The 25302-nt window shown below is 39.5% G+C and overlaps 1 protein-coding gene across 7 annotated transcripts in view; it reads right to left on the bottom strand.

Annotated features, from left to right (window-relative positions):
• Positions 1 to 25302, bottom strand: part of THSD7B (thrombospondin type 1 domain containing 7B) — a 1583202-nt gene that overhangs the window by 895046 nt on the left and 662854 nt on the right. For all 7 annotated transcript variants that reach the window (XM_045033714.1, XM_045033716.1, XM_045033715.1 and 4 more), the window contains one exon: positions 9703 to 9772. The gene's annotated coding sequence lies outside the window, so the exon portion shown is untranslated. The remainder of the gene's footprint in view (positions 1 to 9702; positions 9773 to 25302) is intronic.

The raw sequence follows: 25302 nt of genomic DNA, 5'->3' as shown, positions 1-25302 counted from the left end.
ATAAAGACTGGGAAAAATCTGGGTTCATCTTCACTCAATCCGGCGCTCTGAAGAAAACCACTTGATGGCATCAGATGATTTCAAATGGATGGATATTTGCTAAATTTCTCCATGAAACTACTCATCCCGGTGTAGACAAATAGGTTACTGTCTTAAATCAGTATTGGTGAGAAGTTTTAAAAAGAGAGTTTAAGTTATTTTCAGGTCATGTGTGAACTATCAGCAACATAATACTGGAAAAACTATAAAGGTGGGACATAAACAGAAACTAAGGGGTCTAGGAGTCTTTTTTTTTTTTTTAATTTTTTTTCTTAACGTTTATTTACTTTTGAGACAGAGAGAGACAGAGCATGAACGGGGGAGGGGCAGAGAGAGAGGGAGACACAGAGTCAGAAGCAGGCTCCAAGCTCTGAGCCATCAGCCCAGAGCCTGACACGGGGCTCGAACTCACGGACCGCGAGATCGTGACCTGAGCTGAAGTCGGACGCTTAACCGACTGAGCCACCCAGGCACCCCTAGGAGTCTTTTTAATATCTTCAGGTGGTTTTTACTCAGCTTCTACTCTCCATGAGATTTGAATATATTTTAATTATTGTGTATCTACTTTCAGGCTGGGCTGAAGCACTTCCTTGCCAAAGGCTACAGCCCTTACAGTTGCTAAAAAGCTGTTTGATTTTATGTTTCCAACCCAGAGCAGACCAACTTTTACGCCAAGTGACTAACAAACATATTTTATGTGAACAATTATCAACAAAATTGTAACACATTACCTCTTATTCAAAAACTACACTGCCCTTACCACTACAATCTTCTGAAAAAGTTGAAAGAATCAATGTAACATTTAAATTAAAATTATGAGAACTTTCAGAAACCCTTAAATTTCTCTGGCCAAAAGTACTTTACAAGCCCTTATGGCCAAACAGTCCATTGCCTTGAGAACACATCAGTTATCATCCTAGAAAGTGGTAACTAGAAGGTCCAGGAATTTTAGGATTTTACCTCTGATAGTAAGTAAGCTTGCCCCGCTGTGTGAAATTATGGCAAAATACTGTAAAGGACTCATATATTATACCCAGTCTTATTACCAACAGTTTAAGGCTGACTTTCTACATCTTCTTAGACCCATCTTCATGATCTTGGGCCAGAAGTTTTTTTGTCTATTGGAAGATACATCAGAGAAAAACTCGTTAATCTCATTGAGAAGGACTTTATGAAGTTCTTTTAATAATAAATGCAGCAGTGAAACTCCATTAATACAACATCGGGTCCATATTTCATAGCTAAGGAAGCAATTCCAAATTTGACCCAATTAGAACGCTACTCCAATACAGCCTTCCAAATTGAGGATTCTCAGAGACCCACTAGAAGCAGCCAGTCTTTAGCAGTATGGAGCTGGCCTAAGACCTTCAAAACAAGCTAATAATCTCAAATAGTAGACACCTTTCACCCAGGACATAGACTAAGATCCCTGTCTAATTCCTGTTTTGGTGTTTGCTTGCTTATAATAATTTTTCTTCTCATTTTCTATAAACATCTAGTTGTTATTCCTACAATGACATTTTTCTCTTTTCTTCCTACCTTATTACAAGCATTAGACTAGAGTTCACTCATTTTAGAGCCATTCTTACATTATCCCAAATAGTAGCCTCTGCCTTCATTCTTATTGACTACTTCATGTCATCAATTGTCAGAGCCCCAGTGGTAAAAACCTCATCAAATGAGACCACAGGGAATTAAATCTGATGGTATTCACCTACATGGTGAATGGACATCATCATTCCATTTCCAGTATGATGTTGCTTCACCTACATGGACAAATAACCTAAACAAATCAACCTGTGATTTTGTTAGTGTCTCTATCTCCCAGAAAAAAATAAACAATTATTCTAATCTATTGTTCTAATCTATTATTATTCTAATCTATTATTCTAATCTATTATTCTAATCTATTATTCTAATCTATTACCTATTCTAGGTAATTCTAAAATTGAATTCAGCAACCTTCGTATTGATGGGCCAAAAAATTGCCACCTATAAGAAACTGATAGAGATCCAAATATGTAACCCAGCTGAGGTGAGGTCTTGGTTATGACCTTATCTCATGAACAACCACTTCATTCCTGATGCCAAGATTACTATTCCAGTAATAGAGGATACTACTTCTTCTGTGGCCAGGATACCTGACCTTGTTTGCCTCACACTAAAACCTCATGTATTTTAGGAATAGTATTCTGACACATTCTATACATAGAGACCCTAATTCTATAAATCGCCAAGGCTCAAAATTTCAACTCAGATAAGAGCTCCAAAGTGAAGCCCATCCTCAATCATTCAGGCTTTCTACCTGGGTGTTCACATAACTCATTCATTATGTTAAAAATCAAAGTGGAATTCTCATTGGTGGGAAATATACAAATAGAAAGGACTGTAACAAACTTATCAGTGGCTCTGGAAGAAATTATTAACAATACCATCTCTGCCCTACCTGGGATAGAGAACAATCTAAACTCAATGTCACAGGTATTGACAGGCAATTGCACTGCTCTAGATTCTTGTTGTCTAGCTATGGCAGTGTCTGTGCCATTGGTAATACTTTCACCTGTATTTGGATCAATAAAACAGACAACAGCCTATGGGACTTGATCTCTTGGCCTGGGTTGAGCAGTTGGGGTTCCCAGTTCCAAAGCATCTTATAGGGATTGTTATTGTTTTTATCATAGTGATCATGATGCTGGACCACCATATTCTATCCATAGCCTTAAATACTTCTTCATAGTTGCTCTCTCCACACATGATCTGCATGATGATATAATAGCAAAAAGCTAGGGGACAAGAAATGGTGGATAGAGTCAAGAAAATATCATGACACTGTTGATTATGGAGATAACTGGACAATGCTCAAAGGGGAAGATCTGAATTTCTAGAGTTTGGTGAAATACTCAACCCCATAATCAAGACAATGATCAAAAGGGTGGATGAAAAGATGAATATATAAAAGGACAATGGCCAGACCAAAGATGACAATAGAACTCTGGCCCACAACTTTGCAGCAACCAGCCCAGAAAGTCAAATCACAGGCTCTACAGCAATTAGCCAATAATGGCCAGGAGTTGGTCACTGACTGCCAGCTTCCCTATTGTTTTATCCCCTCTTCTGACATAAGACCAACCAGAGAAAACCAAATATACTCCTCAAACCAATCAGCTAAGATGCATCCACCCTCTAGTTAGCCCAACTCAGGCTTCCTGAACAACTTCCACTCACAGCATAACCAAAACTATCTCCTTTTTGCATCATAAAGCCTTCTCACCATTCTGCCAGCCTTTGAGTCTCTGCCAGACACAAAGTAATGGTGGTTAACTTCTTGCTATAGCAAGTTCCGAATAGTCTCTATCCTTATTTGGGTCATTGTTCATTTACACACAGGAAAGAGAAGAGGGACAGACCCTGGCTGATCCTTGACAGAAGAAGCCATGATCTGATTTAAAGGGTTATTAGAGGGGTGCCTGGGTGGCTTAGTCATTTGAGCGTCCGACTTTGGCTCAGGTCATGATCTCGCGGTCTATGAGTTTGAGCCCTGCGTTGGGCTCTGTGCTGACAGCTGAGAGCCTGGAGCCTGCTTTGGATCCTGTGTCTCCCGTTCTCTCTCCCCCTCCCAGCTCCTGCTCTGTCTCTCTCTAAAAATAAATAAACATTAAAAAAAATTAAAAAAAAAAACAGAAATCAAGGTTTGTCCCTGAATCTCAGATCCCTCAAAACAAATTCATGCATTCCAAAGTGCCTGTGTTCAAGTTCTTTAAAAAGAAAACCTATTCCATAATATTATGTCTTTTAATTAAAAAATAAAAAACAATGTCCATTATCCAGTTGTCTTCAGCAATCTATAAGTTATTAAATAATACCTCTATAGGCAACATCCCAGTGAAAATGTTGCTTTGTTTAATTGGTGGCTATTATGACACTGGAGCCTGGGATTACTCGAAAATTGTGTTATTTCTGTCTATGAAGGTGATAAATCATATTTCATTTGGGAATGTAGTCTAATTTACAGCTCATGTGCTTTTATATTACCTGTTGGCATGTTAAAAGAGAATGATAAAGACAGCTAAATAAACCATACAAATTGTTAAAATTTAAAATATTTCTCAGCAGGATCCACTAACTCTTGAGTTTGGTGGATATAAGCAATAGATATGCAGGTTCTTTAAGAGAAAGTGCTGTCTGGGGGAGGTGTGCTTCTATTGTGCTTTGAATTTTTTTTCAAAAATATCCATTATTTAATTATGTCTACACCTGAAATACAACCTGATGCTCTTGCCCTACAAAATGAAAAACGTAATCCCTAATTTTAATTTTTTGTTTTGTTTTAGGCAAGTGTATCTAGAATGAAAGAAACTCTGGAACAATTCCTAGCACTTGGTCCATCTCCAGATGGAAAGAAGGAAGGGTATTCTGCAGTCTTTCTGGGCTCAGGGGCCAAGCAGCCATCAACAGAAACACTCCCAACACAGACAATGCAGAGAAAGGCCTGCTGACTTGAGAAAATAGTTGATGTGATTTGCATTTAAGTGATGCCATGTGCATCTGAAGTGACTATTTAAAATCCAGGGTAAATTGTAAGCCATTCCTTTCAAAAATATAGCTTGTAAGACTGCCATTTTTTGGGGATAATCTGTAAGAAAACTGGAGAGGAACACATTTGTTAATGGCCCCTCAAACTGCAGCTGATGACCAATAAGGTTTTTGGTAGAATTGATATCTAGAGCCAGAAAAATCTCCTCTTAGACCTTTGATCTCCCCAGCAGCTGGAGGGATAAAGGTCTGACTCACCTGCAAGTTTTACAAGGCTGAATTCTATGTTAGGAAACTCAATAGAAATGACTCAGGAATTCCCTCACTATTACTTCAACTTGGCAATAAAACTGCTAATATCAGCCCAGTCTTATAACTTTGGTCTGTGAACCTGTTTTCAAGGGCATTAGGTTCCTCCGTGACATATTTGGGCATTTTTCTAACCCATCATGGAGTGGCTTAGGTACTGCTGGGTGGCAAGTTTCTCCTCTAAGTCTGCTAATCCATTCCTGTAGTGAAGTCAAACAGAATATCCTCATCACCTTCTCAGAATAATGATTATACTTCAGAGATTTTTCACATGTATTAGGGTATTGGCTTTGAAAGTGTGTTCCAAAGGCCACCTGTGGTATGAGCAAATGGAGGTTTAGGGGATCTCACACCAGACCTACTGAGTCAGACTCTCTGGGAATGAGATCCTATAATTTGCATTTTAACAAGCTCACCATGTGAATCTTACACATACAAATGTTTCAAAACCACTGCCTGCAATCGTCAAGCCACTCTTGGAGAGCTGGAAGCCAGGAATCTGGTCTTACTTGCTGTCCACAGCAACAAATAAATATGAATTGAATAAATGAGTGAATGCATTATTAAATAATAGAAGTTATTTGAAGTATGAGGCAAGTAAGTATGAAAGAACACTTTTCTACTGCATATACATTTATTTCTACTATATATATGTAGTATCGATAGATATATCTACTATGTATATGTAAATGTGTGTATATATATTTACATATATACATATATATAGTATCTACTATGTATATGTAAATGTTATATTTTACTTTACATATATATTACATGTATATTATACTTTACATACATGTATATGTAAGTCTTATATTTTATGACCCATTTAGTTTTGTATTACACCTGCCTGGAGTGCCTGTTAGAAATTAAGATTCTCTAGCCCCATTCTAGACCTACACTCCCTACTCCTATAACAATAGAGCATTATTCAGTACTTTGAATACCAGTCACCTTTCATTATTGACAAAACATAGTCAAAATAATGATGGCAATTAAATAAAATGTAATTTCATTTAATATCATAAAAGCCTGGAGTAGCAGGTTCTGTTGTCCATATTTTATATATAGAAAAATAGAAAGTAAAGAAGATGAATTATTTCCTTACTACCCAGTAAGAAGGAGCTCCATTAATTAATTCATATCCCGAGCCCTCCATGCTCCTAACACCATGTTTATGCCTACACATAAAGAGTATATTCACTCCCAAATCTTAAATGTTGAGATTAAAGGAGGAAAGTATGAAAGTTATCATGTCATATAATTTATTTCTACAAAATTAAATAAAATCTGCAAGCATTTAGTGATAGTTTCATAGGCACATCAAAAGTTAAATTGTAATACTGGAGTTCAGATATCAAGGCAAGACAATATAGAAAAGCTTCACAACAATGCCCCATTTTGAAATTAATGCCTTCCCAACATCAGCTATGAATCTTATGGTGTAAAAGCCCATCATGGTTGCAATGAACTGTTAGGGTATCTGGGAAAAGGGATTCATACTGGACTCTGAAGGGAGACAAGATTTAATAGTCAAATGGATGAACAGGTGTTCTTTTCATCACTTTATTCAACATTTACTGGGTTACCTTTTAGATGCAAAAATTATGTTAATTAACAGGGTTACAATTTTCCCAATATTCAATCCTTTGGGGAATCCTCTATTTCCCATTTCCTGCGGTGTGAGTGGGGCTGACCACATCCACCTGCCTCAGGAGTAGACACATGACTCAACTATGGACAGTGATGTCCAACATTATCTCTGCCACAGAGGAATAAGCTTGGGACCCAAGATGAACTGATCAGAGCTCTCTCTGGAAGTATTGTGTTGGAAAAATTTAAAAATACTAACTTTCCCATCACAAGCTACATGTTCCAAATATGCAACAGCTACATGAGACCATCTTCTCTGGCTATATGGCAGAGCCTTCTAGGAGAGAAAATGCAGCTAATATGCAATCTGCACAAGAGGTAAAGAGAGATTGCTGATAAAAATCATTTGGTTCCCTGGATCCAGGCTTGACTGGAGCCTGGACCTTTTTGATAGTTGAGCCAATAAATTTCCTTTTATGCTTAAACTGGTCTGTGTTGTGTTCCTCTCTTTTGCAGCTGAAAGATATTTCAAAAAATAAAGCAATGATACAAAGTAAAAAAATATTCACTGTCATCAAGAAGCTTAGAGCTACGCAAACAAGAATACTAATAATTATAATGCAGTGTGATAAAATGTTAAAATAAATACAAGCAGTAGATGCTTAGCTAGCACAGAAAAGGGCCACCTTATTCCTTATCTAGAGTTAGAAGCATCAAACTTCTGCCACTGAGAGGTATCAGCAGGGATTTATTAGCCATTATCCTCTCTAATCTTTTTCCTCTATTATATACAGAAATGACCATTCAAACCAATCAGTGGACACTTCCTTCTACATACATAGTATATAAATATTTAAAAATGACACAGAAGTCACTGAAAAGAACTGCACATATTTTCTGGGCTTATTAGTAAAATTACAGTTTACAAAGGATTTTATTTATTTTATTTTATTTTATTTTATTTTATTTTATTTTATTTTATTTTAAAGTTTATTTATTTTGAGAGACAGAGCATGAGAGGGAGAAAGGCAGAGCACAGAGAGAGAGAGAAAGAGAGCACATTCCAAAAAGGCTTTGCACTGTCAGTGCAGAACCTGACACAGGGCTCAAACCCATGAACTGTGAGATCACGACCTGAGCTGAAATCAAGAGCCAGATGTCCAACCGACTGAGCCACCCAGGCACCCCTACAAAAAAATTTAAATAAGACCTTCCTTAACTAGGGAAACTGCTTCAAACTCGACATCAAACAACATTATTTACATACTCTTAAATTCCGTTATTTTCTAGTTCAGTAGCAAATATCCAGTTCAAAGATGATCATCAGGTCCAGGGACCCTCTGGAGTCAGATAAATAGCTACTGAAAATTGCTCTGATTTGTTTTTAGCCTCAAGGGAGTATACTTAAGGACAGAGGTAACACAAAATTAGGAAAGGGAAAATACCTGAAAGCAGAGAACTCTACATGTATAGTTAATCATGTATGTTTTGTTAACCACAGTGATAAAAGGTAGTCACCGTCTATGTTTTGTTTTGTTAAAGTTAACTTGACATCAAGTTAGAGCCAGTATTCATCAATGGCAGGGGGACAGAAAGCAAATTTTGCATAGGATTGTCACAGGGAAGGAGTGCCCAGATTTAGTAGGCTTCATTGTAATTCAAGGGAAGGGAAAAGTCCTACCTCCAAGAAAATACAAGAAAGTGAGTGTTAATCCATACATTAAAAGGCAAAAGCTGCTGGGAGGTAGAAGAAAAATGGGCTTTATAAATACATGAAATGATTAAATAAATTCTATTTTATGAACTAATTGAGATAATCTTCTATGTAGAGAAAAGAGGGAAAATAACCTTCAAAGATTATTTTCTGTTTGCTAACTGCATGATTTTATGAGGCCTGAAGACTTTTGATGAGACTGAATGTAAGCAAAGTTAGCCTGAGTTGCTGCAAGAGAGCACCAACCCTTTAGAACCATCTTTCCAGCAAACTCTATAGAGAACAAAACTCTTACACTAAAGCTGTTCCTTCAGAAGGAAGGAGGAAGGAGGGGAGATGAAAACGCTTTAATTTAGAGTGTATAACTTGCTCTTTCTAAAAGAGGGCTTAAAGTAGACCAAACAGCAGACAGTAAACTTAAGGATGGGCACCCCCTCATCTCCATCTGTGTATCTCTGCCAACACATCTCTCAAAGCTCTGCACGTGGTAGAAGAGGAGTAATATGAGTCTAATAAATGTGGATGGATAAATTTGCAGCAAAATAGACAAAGCTAAGAGTCTATCTTTGACTTCTTCTATTAAAATAACTGAGCTCCTTGTAGCCAAATATACCTAAGAGAATCTCAGGGCCTCACATAACGTTTGCCTCACAATAGGTACTCTAAACAACTGATGTTTTAATAAATTAATGAATGCTACAGATTCCAATCACTATATTGAGCCTTTCAGGCTGATTCATATATGCCCCCAAATCACTACTGCAGCCTTCAATGCAGACAGACCACTAACTGAGGCACAATGGCAGGACAGCCAGCTTCTCCCTGACTGGTCTCATAGTTTTGACGATGTTAGATAAATTTTGGATGCAACAGTCAGAAACTCATCCTTCTCCAAGGAAAAATTCCCCAATTATCAACATAGTTTCTTCAGCACCCCCAGATGAGTTCACAGAGACATAGATGGTGACCTTGAGGAAAGGATATTGGTTCTCTTCTTGTTCTTATTCAAATGCTATGCCCGAGTCTGTGACTTTGTGGTTTATTTGCAGAAAGGCTTCCCTGTGCAGGCATGCTGCCTGTTTAGAGAACACATCAGGTGCCCAGCTCTGGAAGACTGCACACCGTTTAGCCAAAGGATCTAAACCCATGGTAACATTTTTTCTCTCTCCACTTCTTCACTCTTGACGGAAAAGGCAAAATACAGAAAATTTCCCAAGCAACTCATCTCTGGTTTCTTCCAAGTGGCCCTTTAACCATGGAGTGTTTTGGGTAGGATTAGGCAACCAGCTTCTCAGGGGCAGGGGAAGCATACTTAACAAGTGGGATAAAACTTAATCCAATTGATATAGTTGATTGGAAAGTTTTCTTCAAGGCAGGTGGTGAAGCTAAGTGACACTTTGAAGTCCCCATCAGTCTCAAAAGAATGTGAAATACCACCATGTAAATGACTTGTTCAAGCCACCCTGATCCTGATATCCCACTTGTTTACTAGAAGAGTACCAGAATCATACCCTCCACTGTCCATATGGAAGAAATATCAGCCTGGACCACCATGCCAGGGAGGCTTCCTCTTCAAACTGCCTATAAAGCAAGAACAGAAAAAATTTCTTCCATTAGGTGCAAATGCGGTGACAAAAGTTTCCAAAACAAAGAAGCTTGAAACTGAATGTGAGTAGCCTCAAGTCAGAGGAAGGTTTGAATACGTTTCTCCACAGCTGCACTGTCCATTATTATTACAGAATCCCTGGACCACTTTGGTTTGAGATTATGAACAAATCTCTGATTTTCCCCCAGATACGTATAAACAAGTTACATAACACACACGCACGTGCACACACACACACACACACACACACACACACATTTCAGGTGGTCCCCAAGGCCACATGAAGCCCATTCATGGAATTTTAGGGGGTCCTTGTGCTCCAGGTTAAAAATTCTTACTCCAGGGGCGCCTGGAAACCATCTCTTGGTTTCAGCTCAGGTCATGATATCATAGTTTCATGGGTTCAAGCCTCACATCGGGATCTGCACTGTCAGCACAGAGCCTCCTTGGGATTCTCTCTCTCCCTCTCTCTCTGCCTCTCCCACACTCATGCTGTTTCTGTCTCTCTCAAAATATGATTAATAAGAAAAGAAACTTTTAAAAAACATGCTTTTTTAATAGAAATCCCTTTTTTATTTTTTGTTATTTATTTTTGAGAGAGAGGCAGGGCACAAGTGAGGGAGGGTTAGAGAGAGAAAGAAACACAGAATCCAAAGCAGGCTCCAGGCTCTGAGCTGTCAGCACAGAGCTCAATGTGGGGCTCGAACCCATGAACCGCGAGATCATGACCTGAGTTGAAATCGGATGCTTAACCAACTGAGCCACCCAGGTGCCCCCCAAAAAGACATTCTTACTCCAGACTTTGTGGTTTTTTCCTATACTTCCTTGCATTGTTCAAACTAGGGGAGATACACTGTGGGGAAATAGGAAGAATCAGGAATCTCTGGCCACCTCTAAAGTGTTAAAAAGGAATCACTGTACTTGCCAAATACCTGAGCCAAATTCTTGATTCCTAATCTATGCTGCAGGGTTTTCACAGACCGTAAGAGTATGGCAAATCCTTTCATTTAACAAGTGCTTACTGAGTGCATCCTAGAAGCCAGGAGAGTGCAGTAGTCATTAAGGTTAAAGATGAAAGGTGTTCTGTTGGTCTACAAGGAGCTCATAAAAAAATAGAGAAGTAATACATCCTAATACAGTATGACAGACGCTTCTATGTGGTTATGAAGGTGAGTGGAGGGGGTGTTGGGAATGTCTGGAGACCAGCAGGAAGTCTTCTTAGAGAGGATAATGTCTGTGCTGTCACGAATGAATAGGAGTGAGCCATGGAGAGCATGTGCAAAGCATGGAGGTAAGAAAGCATGAAGTGCAAGCAGTGGTATGGCTGGAACAGAAGTGGTAAAAGGAACGGCTGTAGGAATAGACAGGGGCTATTTTTTGAAGAGCCTTGTAAAGCATGATAAAAAGCTTGGATTTTATTGAAGGAAAAGAAGACAACAAAAGGATTTAAGATGGGGAATGTTAACATTTTAGAAAGGTCACTTGTACATGCAAAAAATATTATTGGCTGGATTGCCAAAGAGTTCCAGGAAGTGTCAGTCACTCCCACTCTGATGATTCCAAAACAAATAGCAATCAGGGCATTTAGACATTCACTCAGACACACACACACACACACCCAGCCCAGTTCCTCAGCTTTATATGGATAGGCTATATTTGACTTTGCTGCAAGTCTTTCCAGATACAGAATTTAATGACTGTATTCCCAGTAAATATGAAAAATATATTTTCATAAATATATTTGCCTTCACTGTATTCTACAAAATACAGTGTTTTCATTTTCTGTTGTTGCTGTAACAAATTACTGCACAGCTAGTGGCTTACAGTATGTCAGAAGTACAACATGGACTCATTGGACTATAGCCAAGGTGTCTGCAAGGCTGCATTCCTTCCTGGAAGTTCTAAGGGAAAATTTGTTTCCTTGCCTTTTCTAACTTCTAGAGGCCATCTAAATTCTTTGACCTGTGGTCCCCTTTCTCCAGATTCAAAGCCAGCACGCTGAATCTGACCTTCATTGCACAGGAATACTGCCTTCTAACCACAGCTGGGAGAGGTCCTCCAATAAACACTTGTGTGATTAGGTTGAACCCATCTAGATAATCTGAGATAATCTCCCCATCTAAAGGTCTACACTTTTAATTGCATCCTTAATGTAAATTAACAGAGTCAAAGGTTTAGAGGGTTAGGACATGGGCATTCTGGGGGGAGGAGAGCATTGTTCTACCTCCCACAAAGGGACCTGGCAATGCCTCCTGCCTTCAGCTGTTACTGCTTGACCCGTGAAAGACAACAACAAAATATGTGGTTTTTCTCTCTTTTTCTTTCATTTTTAGCTCACTTAAAGCATTTAATAAGATGCATATTTATGTCTAAGGGTGTGTTAAGGGCTTGACTGTGTTCTCAGTACCATCAACCACTGCACAGAAAAAGAAATCAATAAAGGAATCAGTGCTGATAAATCAGGCCAACATAGGAACTTAACATCAGGATCTGGTGCAAGTGGAAGCTGGAGAGCGTGGCTGACACAGGCCTTTGAAGCACCATCTGAGTAATAGGATTCCCTTGAGACTGAGACAAGCTATAAAGATGAAAACAATATCAAAACAATGAAAACAGTAAAGCAGGAATATCCACGTGCTTAAAATAATCTAATCAACTTTGTCAACAGGCATTCTCCATCTACCGTGTATGTCCCAGAGGCAAAGCTAATGTATGTTTGTGTTTTACACAGCAACAAGCCTATTGTCAATACTGCACCAATAAATTATAATAGCTTAGTCTTATAAAGTCTTCCAGTGCCTAGAAAAGAAGGCTACATTTCAAAGGACCAGAGTTCTCTGCCCTCTGGCCTTTAACCACTGTAGAATGCTAACATTTTCTAAGACAAGCCCATCTGTTTCAAAGGACAGAAAAATTAGCCCAAAACACATATTAAACAAATGTTAAACCTCTGTAATCTGGCTCTATTCAATGTATGTTTCCGGAGCACCCAAACAGTCTGATCACATTCTAAATTCATCACTAGCTCATTATTTATTTATTTATTTTTTTTACTCTTTGCTGTGTTGTCTTGAAATTCACACTGTGTTCTATGACATCAATTCTAAAATCAATGAAAGATATTCTGCTTTGGGGAATGAGATGGCTAGAGAGCTATGAGGTCACCACCACGTGAGGTGTTCTAACAAGGATGTATGCACTGGGATGCTCAAAGGGGACTCACACATTTGGTGGAAGTAGGAGGTAGACCTTTTCAAACCTGAGATGCAATGGTTCTATGAGGTATGAGACATGATTATATTTAGAATGGATCTGGATTTTGAGGACCTGAGCCAGAAAGAAAGACTCCTTTAAAATATCCCCTGAAAACTCTGCAGCAAATCAAGTAGCCTTTCATAAAGACCTCTGATGAAAGTCAACAGACAAGGTGGACAGCCAGTTCTGGAGCATGATTTGAGATGCACCAAAGGGTACCCTTTTCTCTGGTCTATAAGGGTCTTCAAGTAAGGAAAAAGTTGAGGGGTCCAAGGAAGCCAGATAGGACTCATCCCAGCTGAGAGCACTGGGAGAAGACTCTAGGAAGAGGCCATGAGCAAATGAGCTGGGTGTGTTCAGAAAATATTAAAACAGTCTTAGACAAGAGTCTACTGGGAGAGATAGGGAGAGAAAAGTTGGGGGAGACATTCAAGGTCTTCCGGTACAATCCTGTGCATGAACACTCAAGGTGTTGAGTCAGAATATGGAAGAAACTAAGTGAAAGTTTACACAATATGGACTCTGACCTGTAGGCAATGACAACTAGAAAATAGACCCTGGAGAGGCACAGAGGATCCAACCTGAAGCCAGCCTGAGTAGGGGTTTGCTAACACACACTGAGAAAAGATATGGAGGAATGTTCAGTAAATGATGAAATATTGGACTTTCTCTTTTATTTCAATCATTTAGCATTTTCTTTATTCCCTTCCATGTTCTTCTCAGTAATACTGTTTTTGGAAAAAAAAAAAATTCAGTCTCACTTAGCTGTACTGAGTGGAAAAGGGAAGAACTGTATTTGTACACACATTTGTCCATGTGGCCTGGATATGTCTGGCTCAGGGCAGCACTGATGCCCATGAACAGAGGCCCTGGAGCGGATGGTCGGGTGCCACCAGGGAGAGAACATAGGGAGCAGGGAAGCAGGAACGCTCCTCAGAAGTTCCGAACTAGCACATTTCCAAACACTCTCTCGGGTAATATTTTGGTGTGACGGACATGAGGACCAGCAAAACAAGATATGAAAGAAAGCAGCATAAAGTGACAATTAGGTCAGAATGTTTAATGTACAGAAGAGATGCAGGGAGAAGATTGTCAAAAAGTGATATGTTTTTGCTTTTCTTCCTAGGCCTCCCCAGCCAACAGTGTAGACCTTGCCCCCAGGCCCAGTTAAGGGTGATGTAAATTACTGTTTATACTCAGAGGCCTGGAAAACTTTTAGGAGAGCCAATATCTGCTGGAAAGTGAACTATATATCTTTTACTCATTCACCCTTACCGGCCACAGTGTTTGAGCATGTAGCACCAATGTCAGTGTATTTATTTAAAAATTTTAATAAAACATACACATATAGAATATAAAAAAAGAAATCCATAAATGAGGACATAAAATGGGATAAGCTATATGTTTAAACTAATATTTATATTGCTTGCACCCTATGCCAGACATTCGCCTAAGCACGTTACATGTACTAACTCATTCAATCCTCCTAATAGCTCTCCAAGGTAGGTATTATTAACCCCCATTTTACAAATGGGGAAACTGAGTCACTCATGGTCACACAGATGGTAAGCACCAGAATGTGAATTCAAACCAGTAGTCTGACTCCTACCCTTTGCACCATACTCTCCATTAATAATTCTTCTGATGCATCTCTAATTGTGATTCTGCCTTGCTGATCAGGATGGCATAAGTTAATCTCTCAAGATGTGATGGGCACTTTGAGAGAGGTTTATCATTAATGAGAGCGGCTCAAAATCCATCTTTCAAATAGTCTTCTTGGTAGTCATATCTGATTAGATCATCACTGTTTTTTGCCCTTTTATGTAGCTGACCAGGAGCTGTGAAAGAGCAAGACAATTGCCAGCATGGCCATTTGCTTTCGCTCCCTTGTGGATGTTCCTTTAGCATTATCATCAATTCACAGGTTCTTCGTAGAAATCTGTTTTAAGGCACTCACCCATATTGGGAGGGGTAGGCTAATTAAACAAGATCACTGACCCGTAAATCCACTTAGCAAGGCAATATAAATCTTAACTATATCACAATAAGCAAAACTCAACTTTACTCCCACTCAGCTCATTCTGCAAATTTTACCCAGGATATGACCAGCTAATTGTTGGACAGTTTCAACGAGAGCACCAGTGCCAATCAGCAGAAAAGTTTAAGAACATTTTTTTTTATAAACACAAGTAAAAGTTCTAAAACTGTATTCTCATACCATAAAGGACTGTGTGAACCCTACTTTGCAGACCACTACGCTAATGGAGTGTTTTTCAAAGTGGAATCCTTAGACCATCTATATCTGAATCAATAGGATTTTTAAGAAAATCTTGATTCCTGGGCTTAAGTCTATACTTCCAGAATAGGAATCTTAGCTTAGGACCCAAGAAATCTGCATTTTAAATCTTTTTAAAATAATTTTTTAATGTCTTATTTATTTTTGAGAGATAGAGACAGAGAGAGAGAGGGACAGAGAGATACAGAGATAGAACAAACATGGGATGGACAGAAAGAGGGAGACAGAGGATCTAAGGCAGGCTCCCCATTGCCAGTGCATAGCCCAATGCGGAGCTCAAACTCATGAACTGTGAGATCATGAACTGAGCCCAAGTTGGATGCCTAACCCACTGAGCCACTCAGGTGCCCCAGGAAATATGCATTTTAAATGACTTATTCACATGATTCTTTCATAGATCAATACTGACAGCCAGTGCTGTGGGTGCCACTACATCCCTGATAGGTAGCTCCCAAGGTTTCAAAAGCCCTGCAACCCCAACTTTCTAGCCAATACTTGAATATTAAAGAATCAAATACGGTGACTCTGGTTCTCCTTCCCCTGCAGATTGCACAGTTGAATATAGCCTTTCAATTACTCAGAAAGATTTTGTTTCTTCAGCTTAATTATAACAACCCAGGAAATAAATGTGCTTGATTTTTTGTAATATCTGTAGTTCCTGATTCAGCACTGGATACAGCAGGCCACAACCAGCAAAGAGCTTTCATTAATTCCCAGGGGCTATCAGGGGTTCTGTCTGGACAAGGATTCTGAGACTAAACTGGAGCACAGTAACCAATGTATGATGCATTACCAATCTCTGCCATGGAAACAATGTGAAGAAGTGGCAATTCAGGAGAGGCATGTGACAACACAAATGAGCCGTCTTGCCAGTATATTCTCAAAATGAATGAATATAGGAAGATATCCCAAACATTGCATATATGAGCAAATTTTCTCTCACTTGGGAAACTACGTGCTTTTTTTAGATCATCCCTGCCTTCGCATTCCAAATATAAGGTAGCCAGAATATTCCTGAACTGGGGAAATAGCCATTTAAAAGGGATACTTCTGCCATGTCTCTTTCATGCCCACCACATATGTGGGGCCTTAAGTCAGGAGCAGGGTGGAAGCTGTTAGAGTCAGATCTAGGACAGCTTCACCATACCAGTCACAGGAAACCATAAAACTACAATTTATTTTAAGTTTTTAAATATTTTTAATGTTTATTTATTTTCAAGAGACAGAGTGGGAGTGGGGGAGGGGCAGAGAGAAAGGGAGACACAGAATTCAGAGCAGGCTCCAGGCTCTGAGCTGTCAGCATAGAATCCAACACGGGGCTCAAACTCACAAACTGTGAGATCATGACCTGAGCTGAAGTCAGATGCTTAACCGACTGAGCCACCCAGGCGCCCCCATAAAACTACAATTTAAAAGAAGAAAGCAAGCTTATGGGCACCTGAGTGGTTCAGTTGGTTAAACATCCAACTCTGGATCTCAGCTCAGGTCTCAATCTCAGGGCTTTGAGTTCAAGCCCCACATTGGGCTCCATGCTAGGGGTGAAGCATATGGAAGGAGGAAGGGAGGGAGGGAGGGAGGGAGGGAGGGAGGGAGGGAAGGAAAGAAGGAAGGAAGGAACGGAGGAAGGAAGGAAAGAAGGAAGGAAGGAAGGAAGGAAGGAAGGAAGGAAGGAAGGAAGGAAGGAAGGAAAGGATGGAGGAGGGTACAGAGGGAAGGGAAGGGAAGGGAAGGGAAGGGAAGGGAAGGGAAGGGAAGGGAAGGGAAGGGAAGGGAAGGGAAGGGAAGGGAAGGGAAGGGAAGGGAAGGGAAGGGAAGGGAGAAGAAAAGAAAGAAAGAAAGAAAGCTTAACTATTTAAAAATGACAGTGGTATGGAATAGTCTGAGGTAGAATTCAATCTCCTTACATGCTACAGTAACACTGTGTGTACAATAGCAATGACCCCGAATCATTAGAGCTGGGTGTGAGTAATCTTTATGAACCCATAAAATAAACTTACACGGAACCTCTAAATATGGTGTAATTTTCATCTGGATACCTGGAATTGCTATACCACCTGCTTAGAGCATAGCAAACACTAGTGTGGTGGGGAACCGTGCAAAGACATGGGCTCACACACCAGCTACAGCTGCAGCCTTGTAGGAAACCTGGTCTTTGGGGCAAGCCACAAAGCGTGAAGCAGACAAAACAACAGTTAACACATCTGCATGCTCTTTCTCACAGTTTCTCTCTTATTAATATCTTTGATAAAGATAAACTGGTGTCAGGAAAAGGGGATGTTGACATTTTGAATAATAAAATGGGTTAAATCCTCTGGATTTGTTCTAGGTTTTATCTTAAACCTCTCTGTAGCTCCCTCATTATTTGTAATCTGCTCTTAGCTTCCATGACAATGTGCTTACCTTGTTCTCTTAACACTTCTTTGACCTTTCCTGCTGTCTTCTTCATTCATTCTTTTTCTTCCATCTTACCCTTAAAAGAAGGTCTTTGTCATGGTTCTGTATTCAATACACTGTTCTCACTCTTGTCTCTCTCCCTTGCATAATCCAATCTGTTTACATTCGTGGTTTTAACCACCACTTAGATGTTGATGATGTTCAATATTTTCTTTTCAGGCCAGACCTTCTCTCCTAAGCCTCAAACTCAATTCAGCTCTCTGTGGGATGTGCTGACCTGGACATCCACGACAACCTCAACTCCAGCCGTCAAACGGCATATATTGTCATCTTACTACCTACACACAAACCAACATCTAGCTAGAGAGACAGGCTGGAAATCTAGGGGGTATTCTAGATTTTTCTCATTTCTTCATCGCATGCCAAATTCTACTTGGTTTATCTCCCGAATAGTAAATTAATTATTTTTCTTATTTGTCAATCTAACACTACCCTAGCTCAAGTTTTATCAATTTTATCACACTGTAGGTAATAGCTTCACCATGGTAGCCTGGCCTCTAGTCTAGCTTACAAGGTCCCCCAAGACCTTTAGCCTTACCCCTTTCCTACACCTGCCTCCCCAGAACTACTAACCTGTTGACAATTCCTCCTTGCCTTTGATCCAGTTGTTCTACCTAGAATGCCTGAAATCACTCTACATGGCTAAGTTCTAGTCTTTAAAATTTAGCTCAGGGGTCAGTTCCACAAAAGTTCTTCTCTGAGTCCAATCTACTTACCACTCTCGTCTAAGCCTCTGTTCTCCATAATACCATGTCACTCAGTGACTACTTTTACTCTTCTTTGAACAACTGTGTGCTGTGATTATCTGTTATCCGTAAGGGCAAGGAGTTTGCCTTACCCATGCTGGGTCCTCCAGTTCTAGTAGAGTACGAAGATACTGAATCAACATCATGTAGCTGGATAGGTATATGATTGGATAAGAGAAACCAGAGCATATTGTTTTTATTTCAATACATTGAATGTTCATGGGGTTTTCATCTCACCTGGGCCACAGATTGGAAGAGAAAAATAATGTCTCCAAGGAGTTAAACTTGAGGTTATTTATTGTGGATTCAAGAAATAATGCTCTACCTAAAACTTTCAGAAAGAGAAGGGCTCATCCTTGTCATTATTACTAGAAAAGCTCAGAGGACACTAGGGACCAACACAACTCTCTTTTTTCTTCAAGGAGATCATTCAAAAGGAAAACCATCTTCTCCTGTGAGATATGATGTGTTTCAATTCTTCCTGTAGTATTTGTTTTTGAGTTATAAAACTATGAAAACCAGAATCTGGAAGTGCCAACACAGCTTTTTTTTTGGGTCTGAGGTCTAAAACTACCATACAATAAATGCTCAAATGAGGTTAATAAAGAATTCATCTCCCTTTATCAGGCTTTGTGTGCTTCAAAAGAGAAAGTGAAGCCACAAAAGAGGATCCTTCCATGAATGTCAATGGCTTTGAACATCACCCAGGGTACCAGCACCCACACACTGTGTTAAAACTGCTCCCAAGTTCTGCCCCTGAAAAGTCAGCACAAACTTTTTCATGATACTGTGCTTTTCACCCTCCAGAACTGATGAGATGACTCAAGTCAAAAAGCTTCCATAGGACAAGATATTCTTCTTCTTCACCAAGTCCTGACTGGCCATCACTTTGAACACTTGGAAGACAAGCTACCAAAAGGAGGAAGCATGAGTTGACCTGCTTCTTTATTCCTATAAGGATATGTGGTTAGTTGCTGCTGTCAAAGCATACTGTAAAAACTGTCCCATCCATTATCTATTTAAGCGGGACTATCAACTGCCATCTCTGCCAACTGGGAGCGATTCTTGATTAAGATATTAAATAGATGACAGGAATGTTTTATTTTGATCCTACGGGAGACTTGCAAATCAGGATTAAAGAATTTAGACTCCTGTTCATATCACTTCCCCCCCTCTCCATTCCCCACCCCTCACCCCCCACCTCCACTTATTGTCCCCACTGACACTTGTTTCCTTCAACTTCCCAATGTAGTTACTCAGTGCGTGTGGCCCTCCACGGTCCCTGAGTGTAGAATGTGGCTGTTGATTCTCACATCCACTGGGGATTGGCATCTCAGTAGAGTGTTCTCAGCTGAATTTCTTTAAAGCACAGAAGATACTCAAAGTTCTCTGAAAACCAAGTACATTTCCTTCTATCAGCGTATCTTCCTGGAACAAGGGCACTGAATTGCGGGCCTATCTCACTTTTAAGGAGAGCTAAGCAATTCTCCAATGCAGAGAAGTTCAAGGAGAAGTTCTTTGAGTTTATTCATTTACTTGTGTGTGCATGTATGTATGTTAAGAGTGTGGTGTGTGTGTATGTGTGTGCTCACGTGCACATATATGCACATATACTATACATACATTTTTCCTGGGAATCCAGAAAGCAAGCTACTACTTAAGGGCCAAAGCAAAAAAGAAGAGTGAAAAGGAAGGTAGAAAATTTTGTTCAACATTTATAATGTTCTACCAGACAAAGACAACCTAGTCAGCCTTTTCACAGCTGAAAAAAAAGAAGAGCCTGTAACCACCCAGCATTTTGAGTTCAATAGAAAAAGACTGCACAGTTTTTAAGCCCAAGCATGGGATAATTTCATGCCTGCTTTCCATATGCTGTTGCTGTGTTGAGAGCTCCTTTGTCACACTTAGCAGGCAGCTTCCCAGTGCTGCTCATGTGTTTGTATTGTGCTTGTCAGCTCTGCATGTCAGCACAGAAATTGTCAGAAGCCTTGAGGGTTGAATGTGGAATCCAGCCAGGAGGGCAAGGGAACCCAGGATGCTGGGCAATGGGGAAATCTATGGCCCTCTCCCCTCCAGTTTCTGACTGTGATCACCGGGAGACACTGACTGTTGCAAAAACAAACACTGTGCAGACCTGGCCTTAAATTTTGAAGCAATACTCTAAAACATAGAGCTAGTTCAACAAAGTCTAGTCCTTTCTGCTGATAGTGTTAGCTGAAGTGATCAGAGTTTGAAAGGACTATTTTGTTCACAAGGAGGTGAGCTGTTGTTGTGACAAGAACAGTCAATAAACAAGTAATCACCATTAAATTTATATGGATGTCTACTATCAAGAAAAAATAATAATTTCTCCCCTGTACTACCCTTTCCACATCCTTTGGAAACTAGAGAAATCTCTCATTTCCCCAACTCCAGAATGCTTACATGAATTGGATCATCAGCCTTGTCTCCCATCTAAAGAAAGAAGGCTGCCTATAGATGTTCAGTTGGTAGACAAAGCCTCACAGGCAAAGATTCACTGCTACAGGGGCATCCATTATACCACCTTAACAGTGAGGAAGTTAATTTCCAAAGATGAATTGCATTCTAAGCAGAAAAGAACTTCACTTTCTCCTTTCCTCAGGTTGGGGCTGACAGAAAACGCTTGGCATGAAACACCATCATGACAGTCTCAGGCATAGCTGTTCTACTCTTAATGGGATTTGAACAGAGACAGGTTCAACTCCAAGCGCTATCTGAAGGCTTGAAAGGAATCTTTAATAATTAGAATACTCATTACTTGCCCCCTCCAGAGGTTTTCATTTCAACTTCCACTTGCCTTTTGTGTTAAAGGGAAAAAAAGACAAAGTGGCAGCCAGGTTAGAATATACATCCCTCATAATAAAACTCCATCTGTCACCATCATGGCACTTCTTTAAATATATGTTGCCTTGGACCCCAATCATATAATATCATTAAATCTGTTCTTGTATGTATTCAAAACACTTGTCACCATAAATTAGACTTGTTACTTTGAACTGGCCTCTCTATTCACTCTTTCTTATAGTCAGGCACAGACAGCGAATTCCATCACTCCTGATATGGGTCAGACAGGTTTACAAAGCTGAACCATCATTGTGCTCCTGGTGTCTAATTCAGCGCCTTCACGACCGAGGGCTGAAATTGCCAAATGAATATTTTCACAACCTCCGTATGAGGTATACAATATTGTCCACATTTTGTTTTAAGTAAAGCTCTGTACCATTTCAAGTTTTAATTTCATCACTATCCATTAAGTTCCTTACCTGGGTCATGCATTTTACCAACTTAGTAAAGTAGAAGTGATCTCTACTGTCTCAAGTATGGGGTTATTTGTGAAGAGGGAAAGAGGGCTATTGGAACACAGTCTGGAGTGTTGCATGCGACAATGAATTTATATTATCTGGGATGCCAAGGCCAAATCCTCACTCTCTCACAATTTGTCTTAACTCACTAACTGAGCCTGATATTCCCACTGGTATGTAACATGGATTTTCCAGTTCCTGTAGATAAGCCTCTTCACCATTGCCTACACATCTTGCTCATTCTTACCTTCATGTCATTGACCATTTGTTTCCATTTGTCTTGTGACCAAAGATACCCTTCCAGTACAGAGTCACTGATGTGGACAGTTGCACTTCCTTTGCCCCTCTACCCAGCTCATTTCTTTTTCATTTTAATAAGCTTTTTAAGTTGAAGTTTCACATGCATACAGAAAAGTACACATATCATGAATGTACAGTTTATGAATTATCACAAAAATAGCAAGCTTGTGTAACCCCCCCACCCTGAGATCAAGAAACTGAACATCATCAACAATCCAGAAAGTCCCTTTCTTATCCTCCATCCATATAAAAATCCTTTCATCCCCAAAGCTATCCATTAATACTATAGATTAGTTTTGCAGATTTCTGAGATTCATTTATAAGTGGAATCTTCAGTATGAATTTTGAAACATCTGGCTCCTTTTCTCACTATTATGTGAGATACAGCCATGTTCTTCTTTGTAGCTGTAGTTTGCTTTCATTGCTGTATAATATGGCATTGTATGAATATATTAACATTTATTCATTCTAGTATTGGGATATTTGGGTTGTTTCTAGTTGGGGGCCATACAATAATGGTACTATTATATTCTCCCATGTGTCTTTGGTACATACATGTATACCCTTTTCTGAATATTGTAACATCTGCTGGTACCCATCCACATCCTCTGGAGTTATCATTTCCTGGCACTCTAGCCCAACCGCCAGTTGCCTCACTTGTGACTCTACACTTGAAGGGTCTCACTGGCCATGAGAGTCCTCTCTGCCAATACACTGAGAAAACCAGAAGTGCCAGGGAAATATCAGCCCTGGGATAAGTAATTATGGGATCATCACTTGGATGAGATAACTCTAAGATGCTTGTTTCACTCTGGCTCCCAATGTTTTCCAGTGTAGAGCTCCAGCTGCTTCCACAGGTAAGTTTCCTGAGAATGTATGCTTTACTGCCTCCTTTACCATCCCTGTTTGGCTCCCTGCCTACTGTACTTTCAGTGGGGGTCATCTCCCAATAAACCATTTGCATTTACTTAAAACCTTGTCACAGGAACTGCTTCTGCATGAACCCAAAGTTTAACAAGTTTCTCCTATATTCACTGCTCACTAAGCAGTTATCCTAGAGATTTTAAGATTCTTCTTTAACTTACTAAAGTAATGTAAATTAATACATCTCAGAAAACTCAAAAACCTTAGGATATTTTAACTTCATCCTCCTTTTGAGTTTTTATTGCCATGTTTTAAGTGTTCTTTAAACATAATGATTTATTATTATTCTCCTTTTTAAAGTTTATTTATTTATTTTGAGGGGGAGGAGAGGGACAGAGAAAGAGGGAGAGAGAGAGAATCCCAAGCAGATTCCATGCAGTGAACACACAGCTTGACACAGGGCTTGAACCCACAAACTGTCAGATCATGACCTGACCTGAAGTTAGACACATAACTGACTGAGCCACCTAAATGCCCCTATATTTGTTTCATATAGGGAATATTCATTTAGATTTACCTACATACTTACTTTTCCTATTGTTCTTTCTTTCTACATTTACATACTTCTATCTGGGATCATTTTCCTTCTACTTGAAGGAGAAACTTCATTATTTCTTTTAGCGTAGGTCTATTGGTAATAAATTCTCTATTTTTGTTAGTCTGAAATAATCCTTTGTCTCCCCCTTTTTTCCCTTGAGAATATTTTCACTGGGTATAGAATTCTAAGTAAGCAATCATTCCTCCTCCCCGCCCCCGCATGTGAAAGCTGTCAACCATAGTCCTTCTGGCTTCCATTTTTACTGTATGACATTCTTATCTCTTTAAAGGTAATATTTTTTTCTATTGGCTTCTTTTAAGATCTTCTGTGTTTTAGTTTTCAACAGTTTTACTATGGTGTGTTTAAACATAGGTGTCCTATATTTATCCTGCTTGGTGTTTGAAACAATTCATAGATCTTTTGACTTGAAGTTTTGCACACTTTGGAAAAATCTTAGCAATGGCTCTACCAATATTGCTTCTAACCCACCCTGCCTCTGTCTCTCCTAACTTTTGGACTCCAATGACATGAACATTAGACATTTTTACCACATACCATGTCCCTTTAATGCTCTTTTGTGTATCATTTTTTCTTATTTTTCATTCTGCTTTTTGTTTGTTGTTGTTATTGTTTTACTTTTAAATTGGGTCTAATCTGGTGTTGAGCCCATATATTAAGTTCTTAAATTCAGTTGCTATATTTTTCAAATTATAGTTTCTACTTGGCCTTAGTTTATAATGTTTACTTCTATGCTGAAATTCTCCATTTTGTTAATTTCTTAAACACAGTAATGACAGTTATTTGAATTTGTTAACTGGAGTATGTGAGTTTCCTATGTGTGAATTTCTACAGACTTTTGTCCTCTCAATTTTTGTTTGGTTAGTTCTTGCATTTTTGCATGCCTGGTTTTGTTCTTACTCCCATCATCTCGTCGAGGCACTCACTATGTTATATTCCTCCAGAGAGGCTTCCCTTTTGCTTGCGGCAGGCAATTAGAATAGGAGCAGATCCCCTAATCTGAGATTGAGGTGATTTCAATGGAGTTTCAGTCTCTGTGAGTTGGTCTGTTTCCAGGTTGTTCTTACCCCTACAATGTAGCCCTTTGGGGGCTCCCAGCAAAAGGTCTCCCAGCTTTTCTCCCTTGACAGATGCTTAATTTTATTGTTCTCTCAGCCCCATGAGAATACTAGAACCTCTCTCAGCAGCTACTTTAGCATTTGCACATATCTTGGGGTAAGGCAGTGCCAAACATAGCATGTGCATCTCTGAGCTTTTCTTTTCTCCAGGACCTTCAAGTTTTTACTGCTTTAGAAGCTTTTCCGCACTTTTAAACAAGTTTTTAAACCCACCCTTCCTAGTGGTGTTGGTAAGAGGGTGTATCAAACTATTCTGCCAGAGCCCAATGAGCTAGTTTCTACCCAGCAAAAAGTCCTACTTCTGAAATAGGGAAGCTGAAGGGACTTCATAAAAATTGGCTTTTTGCTCCTTTTCCTGCTTCTATTCTTGCTAGGACCTGCACCCCCACTTTACATGTGCCTCATAATGTATGTCCTTGTAAGGGACAAGGAGTTAATGGTTTCTTTAGAGTCTTCCAGCACAATAAATGACATCTAAGGAAGGACCAGGCGAGAATAAATGAACTAAACCTCCATGCACGTATTCCGGACCA

The sequence above is a fragment of the Felis catus genome, chromosome C1, assembly GCF_018350175.1.
Source record: "Felis catus isolate Fca126 chromosome C1, F.catus_Fca126_mat1.0, whole genome shotgun sequence".
In the NCBI taxonomy this organism is placed as follows: Eukaryota; Metazoa; Chordata; class Mammalia; order Carnivora; family Felidae; genus Felis; species Felis catus.
The sequence above is the reverse complement of the archived record's forward strand: the minus strand, read 5'-3'. Positions and strand labels throughout refer to the sequence as shown.